This window comes from Chlorocebus sabaeus, chromosome 22, assembly GCF_047675955.1.
Source record: "Chlorocebus sabaeus isolate Y175 chromosome 22, mChlSab1.0.hap1, whole genome shotgun sequence".
Lineage (NCBI taxonomy): Eukaryota > Metazoa > Chordata > Mammalia > Primates > Cercopithecidae > Chlorocebus > Chlorocebus sabaeus.
Genome location: NC_132925.1, coordinates 35,619,561 through 35,640,270, shown reverse-complemented (window position 1 = coordinate 35,640,270; position 20,710 = coordinate 35,619,561). Strand labels below are relative to the sequence as shown.

The window sequence follows — 20,710 nt, the reverse complement described above, 5'->3', positions numbered from 1 at the left end:
AGTGTGCACTGATATACTTATTTTGTGATTTAGAATCAAGGTAATTTTGGCAAGCATGGGTGTGCGCAGTAGAATTCTGGGTCTTCTTTCTCTCATAAGCCACATTCGTAAGAAATTATCTATTCATTTTCTGGTTTGGACTTTTTTTAATGCAGTGAAAATCTAAAGACCTTTGTAAAATAATATGAATGCAGTGTTTTTATCTATTTTTAGTTGTTTTCATTCTTTTACTGTTGTCTTAGCCACATTCAATACAAGAGTACTTTTTAAGCTACTTGCCTTTAATGAATACTTTCAAAGTATTGACTATAATTTAAATAAAAACCTTTTCTTTCACACGTATATTTTAACAGTCCACACAATACTAAATTAAATTACTTAATTATAATTAATAGTACAACTGTCAGAAAGAGATTTCATAGTAAACACAACCAGATCATAGTAAGTATACATCTTCACTGTGGAAGAAGTAGCTGGCCATACAGGATTAGCCAATATCATTTAGCATGCTGTGGGCTTCCCTTTTAGCAACGGAATAGTGTGTTTGTTAAGTTAGCATGTGTAAAGATATAAACCACTGTATTTTAAATTTGTTACATAATGCGAGACATTACCTTTTTTTTTTTTTTTTTTTTTTTTTTTTGAGATGGAGTCTTACTCTGTCCCCCAGGCTGGAGTGCAGTGGCGTGATCTCAGCTCACGGCAAGCTCCGTCTCCCGGGTTCACGCCATTATCCTGCCTCAGCCTCCCAAGTAGCTGGGACTACAGGCACCCGCCACCACTCCCGGCTAATTTTTTTGTATTTTTAGTAGAGACGGGGTTTCACCATCTTAGCCAGGATGGTCTCAATATCCTGACCTCGTGATCCACCCGCCTCGGCCTCCCAAAGTGCTGGGATTATAGGCGTGAGCCACTGCACCCAGCCTTTTTTCCCCTTATTTAAACAGGGTCTCACTCTGTCGCCAGGCTGGAGTGCAGTGGTGCATTCATAGCTCCCTGCAGCCTCAAACTCCCGGGTTCAAGCAATCCTCCCACCTCAGCCTCCCTAGAAGCTGGGACCATGGGTGTGCACTACCATGTTTGGCTACTTTTTTTGATTTTTTTATAAAGATAGAGTGTCACTTTGTTGCCCAGGCTGGTCTTGAACTCCTGGGCTCAAGCAATCCTCTCACCTTAGCATCCTAAAATGCTAAGATTACAGGTATGAGCTACCATGCCTGGCCAAAACATTACATTTCTATGCCATCATGTTTTGATTTTTAAACTGCAATCCACATAAAATGCTATTGTATTGACTATATCCTTTATTCATTGTGCCTGAAATTCTAGAAGCTGACACTAGATGCTGCTATTAATGGTTTGGTTAATTAAATAGTAGGTTCTCTTCAAAGAAAAATTTTATATATAAAACATAAAAAGTAGATAGTTGGATAGATAGAGCACATGTTTTCAGGTTAAATTATACTTTGTGATCTAAACAATGTATTTTTTTAATAGGACCTTGTGATGCAACATATAAATCTTAAAGAATACTACAATTTTAATGTACCTTTGTTATAATTCATGAGTATATGAAAGCAATATGGTACAATGTAAAGAAAATTTTAAAGTAATTAAAATATTTAATGTAGTTTATGCACTTAACTAAATGAAAACTACTATTAATTGCAGCTCTACCTAAATCTGAATTTACTCAGATCTAGTCTGTACATTTCCCCAAACTTCCTTCCTAGAGTCAGAATTCTCTTACTTTCGCTAACGTTAGTGTGGCTACTCTGCTCTTTGCTCCCTTATATGTATTCCCAGCACCCACAACTATGCCCACAATACTGCAGGACCTTAATCTGAAAATGTTTAATGAATGAGTTAAGAAAATGAACTTTGGACATGACTTCTTCGTTGGCTTAAAAATTCCCTCCAGGTTCCCAAAGGGTAATTTTTTTAGATTGCTGCTTCTCTTATCACCTAAATGTCTCAGTTTTCCTCCTTAACTCAGGAATAGTGATAGGTCTTTGTCACCTCCCTAAAAGGTCCAAGTAAAAATGCCCTTCTAGCATTACTCCCAGAGTCCCACAATCATTATATGGCCAAGTCAGGATTCTCTTTTTATGACAGCTCACTCTGTCTGCATTTTCATAAAGGTTTAATAAATAGTTAAAGAAAAAGCATGCCACATTAATAAAAGCACGAAGCAATCAAGCTGAGGATTTATTTTGTTCTGAATTTCTGAAGCGTCAGGGGCAGCAACCCAAATCCACGCTAGTCTTCACTAACAGTTTAAATACGACCTGCAGAACATTTGGCAGGATACACTCTCCCTGCTCAAATAAAGATCCACATGAAATCTAGTCCCTTAGCTATTCCAGCTACCAAAGAATACTGACTCGCTAAAGCAAACCTGGGATACTGTAAGTAGGAAAACACTGAAAGAGACTGGAAGTGTTGTAAGAAAGCATGGTTCTCTAGGACTTCGAGATTGATTTGCTTGTTTAGCGAGGTTGGGATGTCACTTATAGAGAAGGTTAAAGACCTTGGCTTATGGGTGTTCAAGAAATGTTAACTGAACTGAATTGAATTGAGACCCAAGTTCAAATCCAATTTAATACCAAAATAGCACAAGTGTGGTCAGATCATAAAGTCACAGCTGACAGTATTGCCTGGGACAGGTATTACAGCATGTGTGGTGGGAAGGAAAGGGGGGAGATTGGCAGGACGCTTCAAATTACGTTCCAGGTTCTGAAAGAGTGCTATTTACAGCCAAGAAGTGTCATGACACCTTGCTAGATTTTACAGACACTAAAACATTTTGCTATTTCTTGGAATTGTCATGATGTGAAAAATTTTTGTCTCTTCCTTTTCTGCTTCCCTGAAGACATACCCCCATCCTGCCACTCTGAGATGAGAGTTTCTTTTCATCTAAAAGACAAAAGGTGCAGAGGTATGTCTCAAACCCAGAAAGAAATAAGGCAGTGTCTACCCAATCAACTCCCGTAAGATAAGACTTTTTTTTTTTTTTTAATACTTTTATGTTCTAGGGTACATGTGCACAACATGCAGGTTTGTTACATATGTATACATGTGCCATGTTGGTGTGCTGCACCCATTATAACTCATCATTTACATTAGGTATATCTCCTAATGCTATCCCTCCCCCTACCCCCACCCCACAACAGGCCCTGGTGTGTGATGTTCCCCACCCTGTGTCCAAGTGTTCTCATTGTTCAGTTCCCACCGATGAGTGAGAACATGCGGTATGTGGTTTTCTGTTCTTGCTATAGTTTGCTGAGCTGGTTGCTATAGTTTGCTGAGCTGGAAACCATCATTCTAAGATAAGACTTTTAAATCATTTCCCAGGAGAATAGAGAACAGGATGACATAACTCAGTAATAAATAGCAGAGCCTCCAATGCCTAGTGGACTTCCATTCTGCTGGGACGAGCAGCGTGTGAAGCAAGCACTCAGGCTCTGTCCACTGCCCTCAAGGACCACAAAGGCAAGATTGTGGTTTGCCATTGTCTCTAGTTCATTCCACTTGACTCTCTCAAGAGCCTCTTTAACCCACACCACTCTCTCACAAAACAGAGAAGTCATCCCTGGGGGCTTCTGATCCCTCCAGTTCATTCATCATCCTCAGGATCAAGCCTTCCTTCCACCTAAAACTGAGCACAGTACAAAACTGCCTGTACTAAATGAACTTTACTGCCTCTAACCCCTCTATTTCCTTCCTTTCCTAGTTTATTCCTTGAGTTACCTTTTTCTTTCATTTTCTTGTTCAAGATTATATTTAACATTTCAGAAGCCCTCATTATCTCTCCTTTTTTTTTTTTTTTCATTATTTGGTGAGTTTTTTGTTTGTTTGTTTGTTTTTGTATTCAGTCTCATTCATGCCCGTCCTTTATTTCCCAATAAATAATTTAGTACTCAATTCTTGAAAATTTTCTTGAAGCTTGACCAATATTCTAATCTTACCCATCACTTGTACACAGTGTTTTTAAAATCTTCCCCAAAATAGAGCTAGAGCAAGGAAGGGAAGATATATAACATTTCCTAGATGTAATATGCCTAAGAACTCATCAAGTCTGAAACTTTGATTTATAGAAAATGGCACAGAGGCCCAGAAAAGTCAATTAATTTTCTCTAGGCTTCAAAGCTGGTCGGTCACAAACCCAAAATCATTCTTCTACATAAGGAGTCAAGCTGATATAAGCAATCTGTGTAGAAAAGAAAATAAATTTTCTCATTTAATGTCAAAACACATGTTCTATCTACTCAAACCATTAGTTCATGAAGTACTATCTTACATAATACAGTGTACATTTTATCATGATCCAGAGGTTCAACTAAAATATAGTATATATGTATTTTATATAAGATTTTTCTTCAGCTCCATAACACTTTTAAAACACCATATCAACTATAAAGCTGAGCACAGTGGCTCACACCTGTAATTCTAGCACTTTGGGATGCCGAGGCAGGTGGATTGCTTGAAGTCAAGACCAGCCTGGCCAACATGCTGAAACCCCATCTGTACTAAAAATACAAAAATTAGCCGGGCATGGTGGCAGGCACCTGTAATCCAACCTACTTGGGAGGCGGAGGCTCGAGAATTGCTTGAACTAGGGAGACAGAGGTTGCGATGGGCCAAGATGGCACCACTGCACTCCAGCCTGGGTGACAGAGTGGCACTCTGACTCAAAAAAAATAAAATAATAAAATAAAAATAAAAAAACACCACATCAACTATACATTTGAGAAAACCATTTGAGGAAATTATTTTAAGGTAAATAAATCTAAGCTTTTGAGTTGCAAGGTCCCCTTCAAAACACATTGATAGAATTATGTTTTCCATAGCAAAAACTTTATCAGTGCTATTTCCTCAAGTCACTAGTCAATCCTTCTCCTTTCCTTTTAATGCCAGCATTTTTAAAAGAATGAATTACATTTGTTGCCTCTGCCCCCTTGTTCCATGTTAAGTGTACCTGCTAACTTCTATCCCAAACACTCTACTATAGTATTTCCTTCCCAGAAGACTAACAACATCAACAGGCACATTCTCATTGATGGCATTGCAGCTTTGACTCTACTGACTCTCCTCTATTTCAATAACATCTTACTAAGGTTCTACTTTTTCCTTAGATGGCTGATCATTTTCTTGTCACCACAATGTGGAGACTCATTACGTTTCTGCCACTGATCTTTTCTCTACACACTCTTCCAGGAGTGCTCCCATGCCTGTACAGACCAGAGCTTAAAAACAGGCCGTTCTGAGCTCTAGATATAAGTATTTCTGCCTGCTAGCCACGTTATTTGGTGTCTGCTCATGTTACAGGTGTCTCAATTTCCACGTGGTCAATAGGTCTTCTAATTTTGTAACAACTAGTTTCTCTTAATGTTAATAATTTTTCCTCTACTCATCCAGCATTCAGTTGATTTGTTTTCTTCTTTATTCCCTAAATTTACTTATTCACAAAGCCTGTGGATCTTTGCTCTGTAACATCTCTCAACCCATCCATCCTTTGCATTGTTATTATTACCACTTACCTAAGCAAATGCTGTAGACTTCCAACCAGTCTTTCAAATCTCCAGTCTCTCCCCTCCTGAACCATTCAAAATTACTACTGTAGAATAATGTTTTTCTAATGCTTTGCTGGTCTCCTATTGTCACTATCTTATGAACAACCTTCAGTGGGCTCCCAATGCCTTTTTTTTTTTTTTTTTTTTTTGAGACGGAGTCTCGCTCTGTCGCCCAGGCTGGGGTGCAGTGGCCGGATCTCAGCTCACTGCAAGCTCCGCCTCCCGGGTTTACGACATTCTCCTGCCTCAGCCTCCCAAGTAGGTAGCTGGGACTACAGGCGCCTGCCACCTCGCCCGGCTAGTTTTTTGCACTTTTTAGTAGAGACGGGGTTTCACCGTGTTAGCCAGGATGGTCTCGATTTCCTGACCTCGTGATCCGCCCGTCTCGGCCTCCCAAAGTGCTGGGATTACAGGCTTGAGCCACCGCGCCCGGCCCCAATGCCTTTTTAAAAGCTTGACATTCCTGGCCACAACAGGGTCTCTCCATACTTGTTGAGTGAAACCATTCCCTTTTGTGAGGTCTATGCTCCGGCCATCCTTGACTGCTAGCTCTCACTTCACTTATTCCATTTCCCCACTTTATTTTCTCTTTCTTCCCCCTGAAACATTATCAGTTGATGCTCAAGAGCTAGTTCAGTTTCGCTTCCCTCCTCTAACACCCAAGTCACCACCTCTTTCCTCTGCGTGCCCACTGTTCAGCATAAAGAGATGTTTCTGCCAGTGCGTTCTCTTCATTTGGATTATATATTCCTTGGCCATTACTCTCTTATTTATTGAGTTACTTGAACATCATTAGGAATTAGAAAACAAATGAATAATAATTGAATAATATTTCTCTACTAAATGAAGTCATTAGATATATATCATTTTTTAAAATGACTACAGTGTTGGAAAAGACTTGTTAAAAAAAAAATAACTAGAGATAGTCAAGAGAACTATTCCATGGGTTATAATTCTTCCTTCAAATTGACTACTTTATGATTTTTCTAAAGTGTAAATTATACTATACATGCCAAAAAATCTGCATGATTGTCTTTTCAGCTTTAGCTTTAGCAGTGAACTGTTTCTCTTCTCTTCACTTCATGGTCTATTCTGTGATTCTGGAATCCACCGTGCTATCCTATCCCACTCTGTACCTGTGCACACATTTTTCCACTACCTGGAATGACCTACTCCCCTTTCTTACCAGAAAACGTTTTTATTTAAAAAAAAAAAAAAAAAAGTGTCCATTCATGCCTAAAATTACAATTTCTCTATAAAATAGTTTCTTTCACTGACAACCAATTAGTGTAATGTGAAAGTTAAAAGTGCAGGTTCTGTGGTCAGAAGACACAGGTCCAAATTTCCTTTCTCCCATTTTCTCAATGACTTGGGGTAAGATACAAGTTCAGTATCTATAACATGGGATCAGTCATTGTATCTTTCTTATAAGTTCTTGTCAGGTTTAAAATAATATAATAAATGATAGCTATTTTATTATCATCTTACTCTCACCTTAATGTTATCAAAGCATTTTTTTGTACTCCTACCATGGCATAACACTTTTCACATTCTCTCTTTTTTAATATATAATTTATGTTAACGTCTTTCTCAACAATTACACTGTAAACTGCTCGAGTCCATAACATGGCCTGTTTCATATTTGAATCCCCCACACCACCCAGCTCAATACTAGATATCTATTACTTGCTGTATCAGACGGTTGGGCTTATATATTTTGAAGACAGATTAAAAACTGGGTAAAAGTCTTCATTCTGCTATTTACTAGTCCTTTGTTTTGGAGACAGTTACTCAACATTTCTGAGTCACAGTTTTCTCTTCAGTAAACTTGGAATAATAACAGTCTACCTCATGGGGTTACTGTTAATAAGATAAGGTGTACAGGATTACTGTTATAGGAATGTATATATGATGAGCTAAGAGCTCCAAAGAATAGCTATACCTATTAGATATTCCATGCATCTTTCTTGAAATCAATTTAAAAATTTGCATGAGAGATCCTTTCCATAGTTTTAAAGATGGGTCGTGACAAGGAGAAAGAAGAGACATGATGGGGGTGGAGACATGCTCTCAACAGGACCTTCTCTGACCCAACGGCTCATTTGTACCTGCAGTCTGACCCTGTGCCTCAGAGAATAAGAGCCACTTTGATCCAACCCCCTGACACTTGATTTCATTCTTCTCTTTGTGAAACAATCTCATTAGAGAAATCGTGCTGCTGAGAAAGCAGGTCACTCAGCTGGGGGCAGGCGAAGAAAGTCTTTCTCGGCTTAGTCATGACCTCCATGAAAAGTGAAGCGTTAGTGAGGGACCCTGGGATTTACAGCATTCTGTGGCCAAGGTTTTCACCAGAGGCTGCTGGGATTTTAGGCAGAAGGAAGAGTAATGAAGGGGTTGACTGAACTGCTGCTGTGGGTGTTGGCGTCAATTCTCTTCTCTGGGTTAGTAATGAGCTCTCTCCCCATCTGGTGGGAAATCCCGGGTGGAAGGAGGAAGTGGGGTGCTGCCAAGGGTTACACTGGCAGTGATATATTTAGAATAAACACGCAACTGGGTTGCTTATCATCTGCAGTCAACAATGACCTTATCACATTTTCTGTAAAAATAGAATTGTTCAATAACAAACCTAGGACTGGCTTCAGTTTAAGAGTATTTCTTTCCAACAATTTATGTAATTTTTATCTTGTTGTTTTTATAAAATGTGATAGAAAAAAAAAAAAACTAAATATTCCATTAAGATTTTCAGACTTAGATCCTCATCCCAAGGAAGACCAGATGATCTCCGCAAAACAAGCCTGGGAAACCCCGTGGTGTCAGGGTGTTAGGAAGAGGAACCTCTAAAGACCCAAGTTGCTGTTAATCTCCTCTCATCTCACAAAGTGAAAAATGCAAAGGTTAGCATTTGACTACTAATGAAGTGCTTGACTGCACTTTAAAGTCGTTCAAATCTAAAGATTGACACAGGTGCATGTTTCACTTGACTTGTAGGCTGTTGGGTGACCCAAAGTTAAGAAGTGATAATAATGAATGCTAGTCTCATTTGGTTGGAGTGGATTGTCTTCATCCAAATACCTCTTCTTTTTACTTACCCTGGACTGGGTTTCCCAGCCTGATTTCCCTAAGAATATAATAGAAGACTAACCTAGCTAAAAAACTTATGTCCTTTCCCTAGTAGCAAGTTAGCCACCTCATAGCCATATTGTTACTATTGAATTTCCCAGTATCCCTCCGCAAGGAGGTGCTCAGATAATAAAAGTGGAAGTACCTAACCCTGAGCCTGGCCCATAATCCATGCTTATTGGGTGTTTATTATCTTCTTTTAGCTGTGGGGCTAGAGGCTAAAAAGCTACGTTCTCTCAAAAATAAATCCGTAATTTTGTTGAAGGAGGTTATTTTCATAATTCAACGTGCTGAGAAGAACATACCATTGCCCTTCTTTATGGCATCAGAACCAACTGTAAAACAGATGGAGCTGGTATAGAGTCCCACCCAAAGTCACTGGTTATATAGCTAATCCTTTTCCCAGTCTAATTCTCTGCGCATAGGCTTTAGTACTTCACAAGACCTATCTGTTGTATCACAAAAAAACAAAAACAAACAAACAAAAAACAACACGCTGCTAAATTTATAGATCTGGATAATAAACATTTATTTTATGTATCTATTATCTGTCAGTCACTGTCTCTTCCTGAAGTTTTGCTAGAGTTTTTAAGGTGGTCACTAAAATAGGACTATGCTTAATCACAAAAGACTGAAACAAAGAGTAGAACTCCAAGAAGCTAGTGGGTGCGCAGTAGAAGGGAATGACTCAGTCCTTTCAAGCTACTTTGAAATTTTCCACTTTTATTAGAACTAGCCCTGTGAATCTCAGGAGAGGTTCTTTTATGCCTTCATTACATTGTTTTTCTTTATAAATATATTTAGAATTTTATCGCATTTATGAGTAGGAAAGGAATTTACAATCCACCTATTCAACAGGTGAAATGTATTTAGCTAAGGTTAGACACTCGGTTAATGAGCAACATGCTGCCAAGAAATTTTAGGAACTATATTCTCCCTGTTTGATGTGTATTTTCACCTGCCTGGTCAGTAGATCAAGAATGTTTTTTCTCTTTGGAGCAACCACCAAGAAACTGAAGAAGGGAATTTTTTATTTTCTCCACTTCTGTACAGAATATACAATTTATTGAAATACCACCTATTTGAGAATTGAGGATCAAAGTAGTGTCACAAGTAGAATTCCATGTGATCTTCTTAGCTTGCCTAGATTTCTAGTTCTCACCAATCCTTTCAGACCCTTCCTGCCTCTTGAAATATCTATGCCTCTCCTCCTGGCGCTTTGGGATTAAGGTGGGGTTTTGTTTTGTTAGTTTGGAGTTTTATTTTGTTTTCTTGTTTGTTTTTTGTTTTGACTAGTCTTCCTATCTTTCTACTCTTCATTGCAGAGTTAATCAATTGCATTTATTTTCTTAATTTGATGCACTAAAAGACTAAGATGCTTTCCTGGTAGGTTCTAGGGACACCCCTCTATCTAGTAATATTTAGGGCCCACATTAATCAGCCAATATTTACCTAGAATATTATTACAGCTGAGTGCTACCTAACTAGCCCTATAAAACAAACAAAAACACAAACAAAAAACCTGGATGATAAACCGTAAGTCAAATAGAAAAAAGAAGGTATCTTAACATCCCAACATTTATGAAACTGGTCTTCTTCCCTATGTCCTTAGCATTTCAAATGAAAATACCTTAACATTCTTTCAGAATTCCTATTTTCTCTTAATTTCCTTTCACTGGCCTGTGACCTGGGATCCACAATTACAGAATATAATTCCCACACCTTGGGGTTAAGTTTCCTGAATATGCTTGATTTATGCTTTTGTTTCTCTCACCCTTTTCCTTTATAGCCCCTCCTCACCCACCCTGTACTCTGCAGGACTCCGCAGTCTTTCCTGCCAGAGGTCATTTCACTTGGAAATAAATCAACGAATCCTATAAAACATCTCTAGAGATTCACAATATGCACTTAACATTTTAAAGGAAGTTCCCATCTTCTCCCCCAAATCCCTGACTTCCATTAAGCCATTAAAGCTATTTTGTTTCTCGCATTTACATTTTAGCAAAGGAAATATGGTGTAAGCCTTTTTTATAAACCACAGTCTTTGAGAAGGGGACATTTTTATCAATGTCTTCTCTTCATATCCACATCGTAAACTACTAGGCACTGTCTTCTTTTACTTTTGCCGCCTTCACAAGCTCAGTAAGATGTTCTATGAACAGTGGTTTTAAATAAGAGCCTTTTGAATAAATTAATCATTGAAGAAGAGAAGCAAATATGAGAAGCTAAGACGAAAGCTAAGGGGGAAAGGGGAAGCTAAAGTAAAAAGTGGAAAAGACCAGAGATTCCCAGGTTTTTTCATTTGAATTAGTGTTATTTAATGAATTTCTTCTTGGTTTTATTTAATTTTGATATATCATTTATTCATTTTGTTATTCAGCAAATTTTGTTGAGCATATGCTATATGCTAGGCACTTTTCTGTTCATGGGGATTGCAATTTTAAACAAAACAAAAATTTTTCACCGCCCTCATAAACATTCTAGTAGTTGTTGTGGGAAGGCAGATAATCAATTAGACACAGTAAATGAAATTTAAAAGTATACTTATCAAGTAACAATTACTTGGAAAAATGAAAAATGTAGAGCACAGTGATGGTCTCGAGGTATGTGGCTGGAGCAAGATTGCTCTTTAAATGGTGTTGTCAAAGTCAGACTTTACAAGAGGGTGAGATTTGAGCGAAGACTTGAGCAGCAGGAGTGTATGGAGGGGACGAAGGGGCCAGGTGGCCTTCTGGAGAAAGGCCTTTCCTGGCAGCAAGTACAGTGTGTGCAAAGCCCTGAAGTGAGCATATGCCTGGCGTGTTTAAAGAGCAGGAAGTCCAATGTGACTGAAGCAGAGTGAGCAAGGGCAGGAGTACCAGAGGAGGAGATAGAATGCCAAAGAGTTAAGAGAAGGAGGAATACAGAACGTTTCCATCAGAAATAAAATAATACATAACCATGGTTATGTGGGGTGAGGTTGTTTCTTTCCTTGGGAAAGAAGAAGGGCTTTCTGGGAATAAATGTCCAGGCCAGGCAGCAAGCTGCTATGTGTGGGAGGCAGGTAGGAGGAGGAGGCATAGAAAGCTGCAGATTACAAATGCTTTCACAGATCCCTCAATGCACATCTGTTATTTCAGAGTGTGGTGAATATTTCAACAAGTCAGCTGCCATAGCCAGCTTCTCAGCAGGCTGTTTCACTCCATTGCTCTCTAGTTCCTTCTTAATTCTGCTGTCTTTTATGCCAAGCCTCTCCTCATCTTCTTTTTTCACCATGCCCTATCTATTCGTTGTGGCTGGGAAACTTTTGAGATCAATGTCCTTTATGATGTGTGATTTCTCCCAGAGCATCTTTGCTTGGTCAGCAAGCGTGGGGTTGAATATATTTCCCATAAAGAAGAGTACCATTCAATTTGTCAGTCAAACAGTCAACAAATAAGCAGTCAGTCATACATTTATCTTCTCATTAATTTAACAAATATTTCTTAAGCATTTATTATTTTCCAGACTTCATTCTAAACATTGAATATGCAGTGAAGAATAAGACGAAGTTACTGTGCTTATGGAGCCTATATTATAGTGGCAAGGAGACCAATTATCAGATAGATTAATAGAATTTTAGATAAAAAATGAGTATAAAAAAGAGAAAATTCAAGAAGGATGGTAGATGGTCTTATTTTAGATCAAGTGAAGTGAGGCAGTAAAACTTTCAGAAGCCTGGGGAATAATATTCTTGACAGAGAGAACAAATTCAAAGGTCCAGAATCAAGAAATTAATAATCCTTTAGCATGTGTCAAGTCCTGTATTTCACAGTAGGACTATGATTCTCAATTCCTGATGCACGTCTACATCCTTATGGAGCATTTCAGGACTCCAGAGGAGCACACCCCCACAGGACTCCCAAATCTGAATTTCTTGCTAGGGAAGCTGAGTATGCCTATTTTTTCAAAAGTTTCCACCAGATGTTCATCCATGTTTGAGAACAACTGCACTGGTGATCCAACTGTGAACATGGCAAAAATTTTATCTGTCCTCATGACACTTTATTGGTGAGCTCTCAATGCTAGAAAATGTTTATGTATTTGTTGGTTCAAAACCATTTCCCTGTGACTTCCTGTCCTCTGCTCTTATGTTCTCTAAGATTACAAAGTTCAATCCCCTTGCATGTGGCAGTCTTTCAGGTATTTGAAGGCAGCACTTGTTCAAATGAGTTCCCTTAATCCCTCTGTATGAGAGATATCAGACACGTTACCATTTCATTCACTCTCATCTAGCTTTGCCCCATGTGTCCAGACTGTTTTTTAAGTGCCATGCCCAGAATTAAGACAGAGGTTCCCTTTATGATCATGGAAGCAGCATGTGCCCATCTCCAGGCACTTGTTTTCTGTATTTCTTCATACATCTCACGTAACAATTTAGCAAACTCCCTTACAAGTTTTTTTTTTTCTTTTTTTTTTTCTTTTTAATGCTCTCTGGGAGGTACTGTTATCCTTCTCTGTTATTGTTTCTTTGTGTCACATGTAATCATCATTTATGTTCTTCAATTCTCTTTCATTGATTTTCCCCTTTGGATCCGAAGTTCTCTCCCAAATAGCAAGGTTAAATGCTATTTTACAGTTTTCATTTGCCTTATTAAACCCATTCCATTGATTCAGTACATCATATTCCTGTTTTTCTGCACTAGGCATGTCAACATCTTCTATCCATTCATAAATAATATTATTCAGAAAATGGTTAATTGACCCAATTAACTGGAACATTCAATCTGTGGCATTCCACTTTTAGAATTAAAAATGAAATTTTAATAAATAAGCCAGTAACTCAGTGTTTAATTCAAGAGAACTTTCAAGGTGTGTTTCAGGGTCAGTTCATATTAGTTACACTCCAAAAACTTTTGCAATGTCTCTGATCCATCATTCTCAAATAATTTTATTGTTATACAGGTTGCAATATCAAATATAGTATTTTTATAATACTTAATATTGCCAAGACAGATAGGGCTTTCTCTAACATTTGTGAATCTTGGAGCAAAAGTGCGAATAGGGGCCCATCACTTAATTGCTATATACTTTAAAACTACAAATCAAGCTTAAAAAATTCTATCTTCTAACTTATAAAATTATTTCAAAATGGCATAGAAGTCAGGCTTGAATGTAGAATTCTTGGATACCTTTGAGTTCTGTGCCAGAAAGTGGTAGTGTTAACAGCTGAATTCTGAACCCTGGCTTGTAGTGATCCCTCTCCTCTTTTTACATTTGACTTTGTCCCACAGCACAAGGAGTTTTGTGAACACATATGTGGACATCATAGCCCATGTGTCCAAGTTCCATCTACAGTCTCCACAAACAGCTCTCCCTTGTTCACCCCCCAGGCCCAGGAACACACATATACCTGGGACATGGCCCACCCCTCAAAGAATGGACTTGGAAAGAAACCCAGGCAGAACCAAGGAGCAGACTATGAGCCCCACAGGCAGGGAATTTTGGAGTCTCATATACCTAGAACATGGTCCAGAATGGGTTGTGGAGTGGGTATTATCTGTGGGAGGGAATGTCCCAGTGGTCTCATGAATTTCTTATAAGAAAGAGCACAGCAAGAGAGAGGCCAGAGCAGGGCGTGTCAAAGTGTAGGGGATTTTCTAGCCTGGGTCTAAGTGCACTATAGTACTAAGGAAGAAGTAGGACCTGATGTTTAGAAGGACTTCAGTCGCAAAGACTCAAATAAAATGGGCTTCCGATTAACCCCAATTTGACCCAACATTTATTTAAGCATAATTTAAATGTAGGTATTTTTAAGGATATTGTATTTCCCCTTAATACCGTCCTAAAAAACTCAAAGAATTCTGCAGGACAACAAACTTTCTGCCTACTTAATCAGCATAACTTATGTAAAATGAAATCTTTCAAAAGTACCTTCCCTTTTAAACATATAATGAGGCAATGTCTTCTCTGTCTCTAAATGTCCAAGTGATTTTAGATAAGTTTCTCTATCCCTCTGGTAACTATGAAGGCAACATTTGGACAACCTGTAAGGTCCCTTCCAATCAAACATTCTCTCTGTCACCCTATATATTCACTGTTTTCCTAGAGGCCCACAAAATAAGTCCATTGGCATTTGTAAAATTTAATAAAAGGCGCATGTAGAAGAAACACAGAAGAACCAGAAAAGAAGATGAAAATGGAAACTATATGTATTGATGAACTTCTGATCCAAATAATCCAAATAAAGAAGATTAGATCGCCTTAATGGAAGGAGCCTAAGGTAATTAGAATAAGGCCGCACAAACGGTGATTAAAAAGGGCAAGGAGCTTACTATTTCACTCCAGCTAAAAATTTACTTAAGATTTAAAAAGTCCAGATTAGAAAAAGACAAGCAAACTGAAAAATTCAGAAGTTCAGTATCTTTGCTAATGTGAATTAGGATCAGGTTCCTAGAAATTCAAGTTAAAGTCGCATAACTGCTCTACACAATTCACTCAGTAAACATTTAATAAGCCCTTTATACTGATTGCCTTGCTAGATACTGGACGAAAAGAAAAAAATAGGCATCATGAATAGAAATAGATAAATTTAAGTAGTGGTCCTCTTCTGAAAATGTTTGGAGACACATAATGATAAAAACCTATTACAATACAATGTTATATGAATACTAATATAAAAATGGAAAAAAATGCTATTAATATTTTAGAAGGGGGAGTTATTCTCTGATAACTCCCAGTGCAGGTGAAATTCAGGCTTGTTCTAGAAAGCTAAGTAGGATTTCACTGGGCAAAAAAGGAAGGAAAAGCATTCCAGGTAGGAGAGACAATACAAATAAAAAAAAAAATGGAAGCATAGTGTATTCAGGGAATGATATAAATTTTCATTAAAGGGGAAGATGATTGTGATAATAATAGTAGCCAATAGGACATACTAGGCAGATACTATATATCAAAAATATGTTAAGCATCTCACATAGATTATTTAGATTAATACTTACATAGAAGTGATATCAACAAGATAGCAGAATAGGAAGTCCCAGTCCTTGTCTTCCACAGAAACACTGATTTAACAATATATGCACCAAAATATCTTCATGAGAAATCCATGTACATACATACATACGTATGTGTGGAGGGGAAAAATGAAAGTGTAGAGAATTTGTATACAACTGAATTGTCACCTTAAAACAGATTGTTTTAAGATGCTTTTTGCAGGCGCATAGAAAATATCTCTAGAAGACACACAAAGGAAAATGAGAAAAGAATCAATGTATGTCACTACAAGATCAGTGAAACATAAAGGAGGACAACAAGAAGAAATGAAGGACAAAAGAGCTACAAGGCAGAAAACAATGAATAAAATGGTGATAGTTCTTCATTATCAATAATTACTTGGAAGTTAATGAATTAAATTCACCACTCAAAAGATATAGAATGACTGAATGGATAGGAAAACAAGGTCTAACTATATGCTATCAATGAAACATTTACTTTAGATTTAAGGACACATACAGGCTGAAAGTGAAAGGATGGAAAAATATATTCCATGAAAATAGTAACTGAAAGAGAGCAGGGCTGGCCATATTTCTGATAGTCAAAATAGACTTTAAATCAAAAACTGTCAAAAGAGACAAAGAAGAACATTATATAATGATAAAACTCAATTCACCAGGAAGATATAACAATTAAATATATATATATGTGTGTATATATATATATGTACCAAACATCAGAGAAACCAAAAATATGAAGCAAATATTGATAGAACAGAAGGGAGAAAGAGACAACACAGTAATAGTAGGGCATTGCAATACTCCACTAAAAATAATGGATAGAACATCCATATACAAGATGAATAGGAAAACAGAGGATTTGAAAGACACTATTGTCCAAATGGACCTAACAGACATATGCAGAATATCCCACCCAACAGCAACAGAATACACATTTTCAAGTGCATATGAGCCATTGTCCAGGATAGATCCCATAATTCATCACAAACAAGCCTTAACAAATTTAAGAATATTGAACTCAATAACAAAATATCTGATTTAAGAAATGGGCCAAGAACTGGAATAGACATTTCTCTGAAGAAGACATACAAGAAGCCAACAGGTATATGTAAGATGTTCAGCATCACCAATAATTAGGAAAATGCGAATCAAAATCAAAATGAGACATTATCGCACACTTGTTGGAATGATCTTATTAAAAAGAGAGAGAGAGGAAAAAATAGAAAATAATAAGTGTTGGAGAGGATAGAGAGAAGTTAGAAAACCTGTGCACTGTTGGTGGGAACATAAAATGGTGCAGCTAGTATGGAAACCAGTAAAGAGTTTCATCAAAACAATTTAAAAATTAAGAGTTATCCTACGATCCAGTGATCTCACTTCTGAGTATTTGTACAAAAGAATTGAAATCAGGATCTTTAAGAGATATCTCTACTGCCATGTTTATTGCAACATTATTCATAATAGCCAGGAGGTAGAAACACCCTAAATATTCATTGAAAGCATAAGAAAAACATGGTATATATGTAAGATAATATTATTCAGTTACTGACAAGGAAGGAAATTCTGTTATAAGCTACAAGATGGTTGAGGCTTGAGGATGTTATGCTAAATGAAATTAGCCAGTCACAAAATGATAAATGCTACTTCAGTTATATTGGTATCTAAAGTAGTCAAAGGGCCGGGCACGGTGAGTGGTTCATACCTGTAATCCTAGCACTTTGCCAAGGTGAGCAGATCACCTGAGGTCAGGTGTTTGAGAACAGCCTGTCTAACATGGTGAAACCCCTTCTCTACTAAAAATACAAAAATTAGCCAGGCATGGTGGCGCATGCCTGTAATCCCTGCTACTCAGGAGGCTGAGGCAGCAGAATCACTTGAACCTGGGAGACAGAGGTTGCAGTGAGCCAAGATCGTGTCACTGCACTCCAGCATAAGTGACAGAGCAAGACTCCATCTCAAAAATCAATAAGTAAATAACCTGTTTTGTCACACTTTCATATGCAGAAAAGAAAGAAACAAGCAACAGAGATGATAATGTTCACATCCCAGACCCCCATTCACACTCATTTATACATACACACCATATTTATCTATGCACATACATGTTCAACCCAAAACTGACCTCTAGAATTACAGTGAAAACAAAGTGTTGGCCAGCAGAAGCCTGAGCCTGATGTAAGGCAGTTATACCCTCTTTCTCAGCTGGTATGGTTGAGCTGCTTTAACTAGTTGAGAAGCTATCTGGTTATTAAATCTTCCTAGACTATGCATTTATGAATCTAGCAAGCACAAGAAAGGTCACCTGCAACTCTTTTTCCCTAAGGGCCAAAAAAGCCCAGGTGTATAGAAACAGGACTCTGGATGGATCATGTTGGCATTTAATTGCTAGATTTAGGAAGCTAAATTTAGAATGTCCTATTGACAACCCAATATCCAGCAGGACAGTCGGGATGAGGAGTGAGGAGGGAGGAAGCAGAATTTTTCAAGTGCTGTGTGGTCTGCCCTACAGGAAGTAGAGAAGCATCAACTCTTCCAGAGCAGATATTTCATCTCTCTTAGTCCATCTCCCGAGAGATATTGTAGATAGTGTTAAGATTAGAGGTGTGAGTCCATTAGGTCTGAGTTTTCCCTATGCCAGTTTTGTAGCCTCAGGCAATCATTTAGCCTCTATTTCATTGGATTGTTACAAGATTAAATGAGAAAAATACATGTAAGGAATTTAGCACAAAGGCTGGCACACAGAAAACACTACAAAAATGATAGCATTATCTGATGTGGCCAAATTTAACTCATTCCAAACTCCTTTTGAGACAGTTAAGAGTACCTCCCATCTCTCTGAGCTATAAGTACCATGAAGCAGGGACAAAAAAAAAAAAAAAAAAAAAAAATCTGTTCTTTAAGATTTTGTCCCTAATCTAAAAATGAAGCTATCGAGGGATTTACTCTGAGCAAAGCGGCCACTGAGCGCTGCAGTTCATCATCACTCAGCCAAAGCCATAGTCAGGGCCAGAATAATTGAGCTGACTGTGGGACTGGTTCCTGTGCTTTCCATCACAGCCATGCCAGTGAGAGACTGATGTAGGTAAAAGTCTTGGCCAGAGAGATAACAAAATGCAACCTTCTCCTACCTCAAAAGTTAGTAGGCTATTCTAAGAGGTTATCATGATTTCAGAAAGTGTTGCCTGAATGGTTGAATCTGGATTTGTTTTGCTGAAAGAACATGTAATATGATAACAGATAACATCATTTATTTCTCAGCTTTGGGAGAAATCTTGTACATTTCATTTCACTTGGCTATTTTTTATCCAGGCCAAGAAGAATAATCCATAACCTTTGCATCATTTGGAATAATGTGATTTTATCCTAGATATGTGCTAGTAATCTCCCTACATAAGAAGCTACTAATAGACCCAGGGTCTTAATGGCACTGGAAAAATAAAAATCCTTCTTTGTCCCCCAGTAAGAAGCAATGGCCAGTGACCTGAAGGATCAGAGAGCCAGAAAGGTCAGTAGATAAAAATGTGCAGTTGAACCTGACCTGACCCCTGCCCACAGCCACAGCACTGGCCCCAAATTCTGCTCTGCTTCTCTTGCAACTTTAACTGAAGGGTACTTGCATTTTAAGGACTGTTTCAATTTGAAACAGGAGGTGCTTTTTGAAAATAATAGTATATAATTAAAATGTTTCTGAAGGACAGAGATAATTTTCGTATTTATGGAAGTTGGTGAGGCAGCAATTTACTAGCATATTTGCAAGGTTAATGTACTTTGCTTAATAAAGTGTTTTATTGTTTTTCAAGCAAATTGTAAAAATGGAAAAAGTGAAGAAAATCCCATTATATTTTGAGTATCTAAAAGATACCAAATTAACCCATATCCCTACTGGGGGTGCTATTTTCCTCCAAAGCATGCTTTCAGATATTTAGTAGCTATGAACTTGAAAAAAAAAAAATCATTAATTTAAAAGACTGTTTGATGCAAAACGGGAGGGAATGGAATAAACTGGAAAATATTTAAATATGTAATGACCTTTAGGGATGCTGAAAAATAAAAAGATATGAGTTATGCAGTTTCTGAGTGTAGGAAAAAGTAAAAGGAAAAAAGTTTTAGAAGTATCAGGAAGGAATGGGGGTGGTAATGGAGCTACCTCTGGAAAAGTGATAAAGAGGAAATCACTGAGAGATGGGTCCTCTTGCTACAGAAGTTCTATGATCTCTGGACTGAAACATTTCAGAAGGCAGCAACAATATAGAAGCAAAGGCACATAATAAACAATAGGCTAAAGTGGTAGAAAGGGAAAGGTTGCTTGCAAGTAAGAAGTATGGAAGCAAGTGTCTAGGGATTGCCCAAAGCTATTGGAGCATTGTTTAATGTCCTAGTTCAACTCTCACCTTAATATTTTATTTTCCTCTTAAGTTTCCCAACCTAGGAAATATCTGAAACTATCTGCAGTAAGTCATTTTGTGCCTTGGGATGCAATCATTTCCTTCTTTCCAGCTGCAAGCCCCAGGCAAGTTTCAGGAACTCATTATCAGAGGCCCTTGTTCCTCTACTTGGTATTTTGCAGAACTATTGTCCTCTTACTTAGACTTTTTAATAATATACATGTTAGGGATCTCATTCATAGAAAAATGAAGCTAGCCTTTGTAAGAAGACTATTACCACTTACTTTCTATCCTACTACTTTCTATTTCTATCCTCCCCAGGATTTCAGAAATATAAAGGCATTCATGCAATGTGTGTAATGCTTGGTTGACAGAGACAGACAGATAGACTTGAATATGATTCCTGACCTTAGGAGAGTGATTTAAAATCTCACAGCTTTAATTTTCCCATCTGCAATAGAAGAATATCTACTTGATCAGATTGTTATCATGAGAAATAAATGAAATTACATTCATCTGTTTCTTTATTCAAGAAATATTTTCAAGTTACTAATAGGCTACAATACCTGGAAAGTTGGATTTAAAATGAACGAAAGAATGGGTGGATGGATGGATGGATGGATGGATGGATGAATAAATGAGTGAATGAAATTAGTAC

The 20,710-nt window shown here is 37.7% G+C and overlaps 1 protein-coding gene across 3 annotated transcripts in view; it reads left to right on the top strand.

Moving 5' to 3' along the window:
- The window catches only part of LSAMP (limbic system associated membrane protein), a 634,113-nt gene that overhangs the window by 501,331 nt on the left and 112,072 nt on the right, over window positions 1–20,710 (top strand). The window lies entirely within an intron of this gene.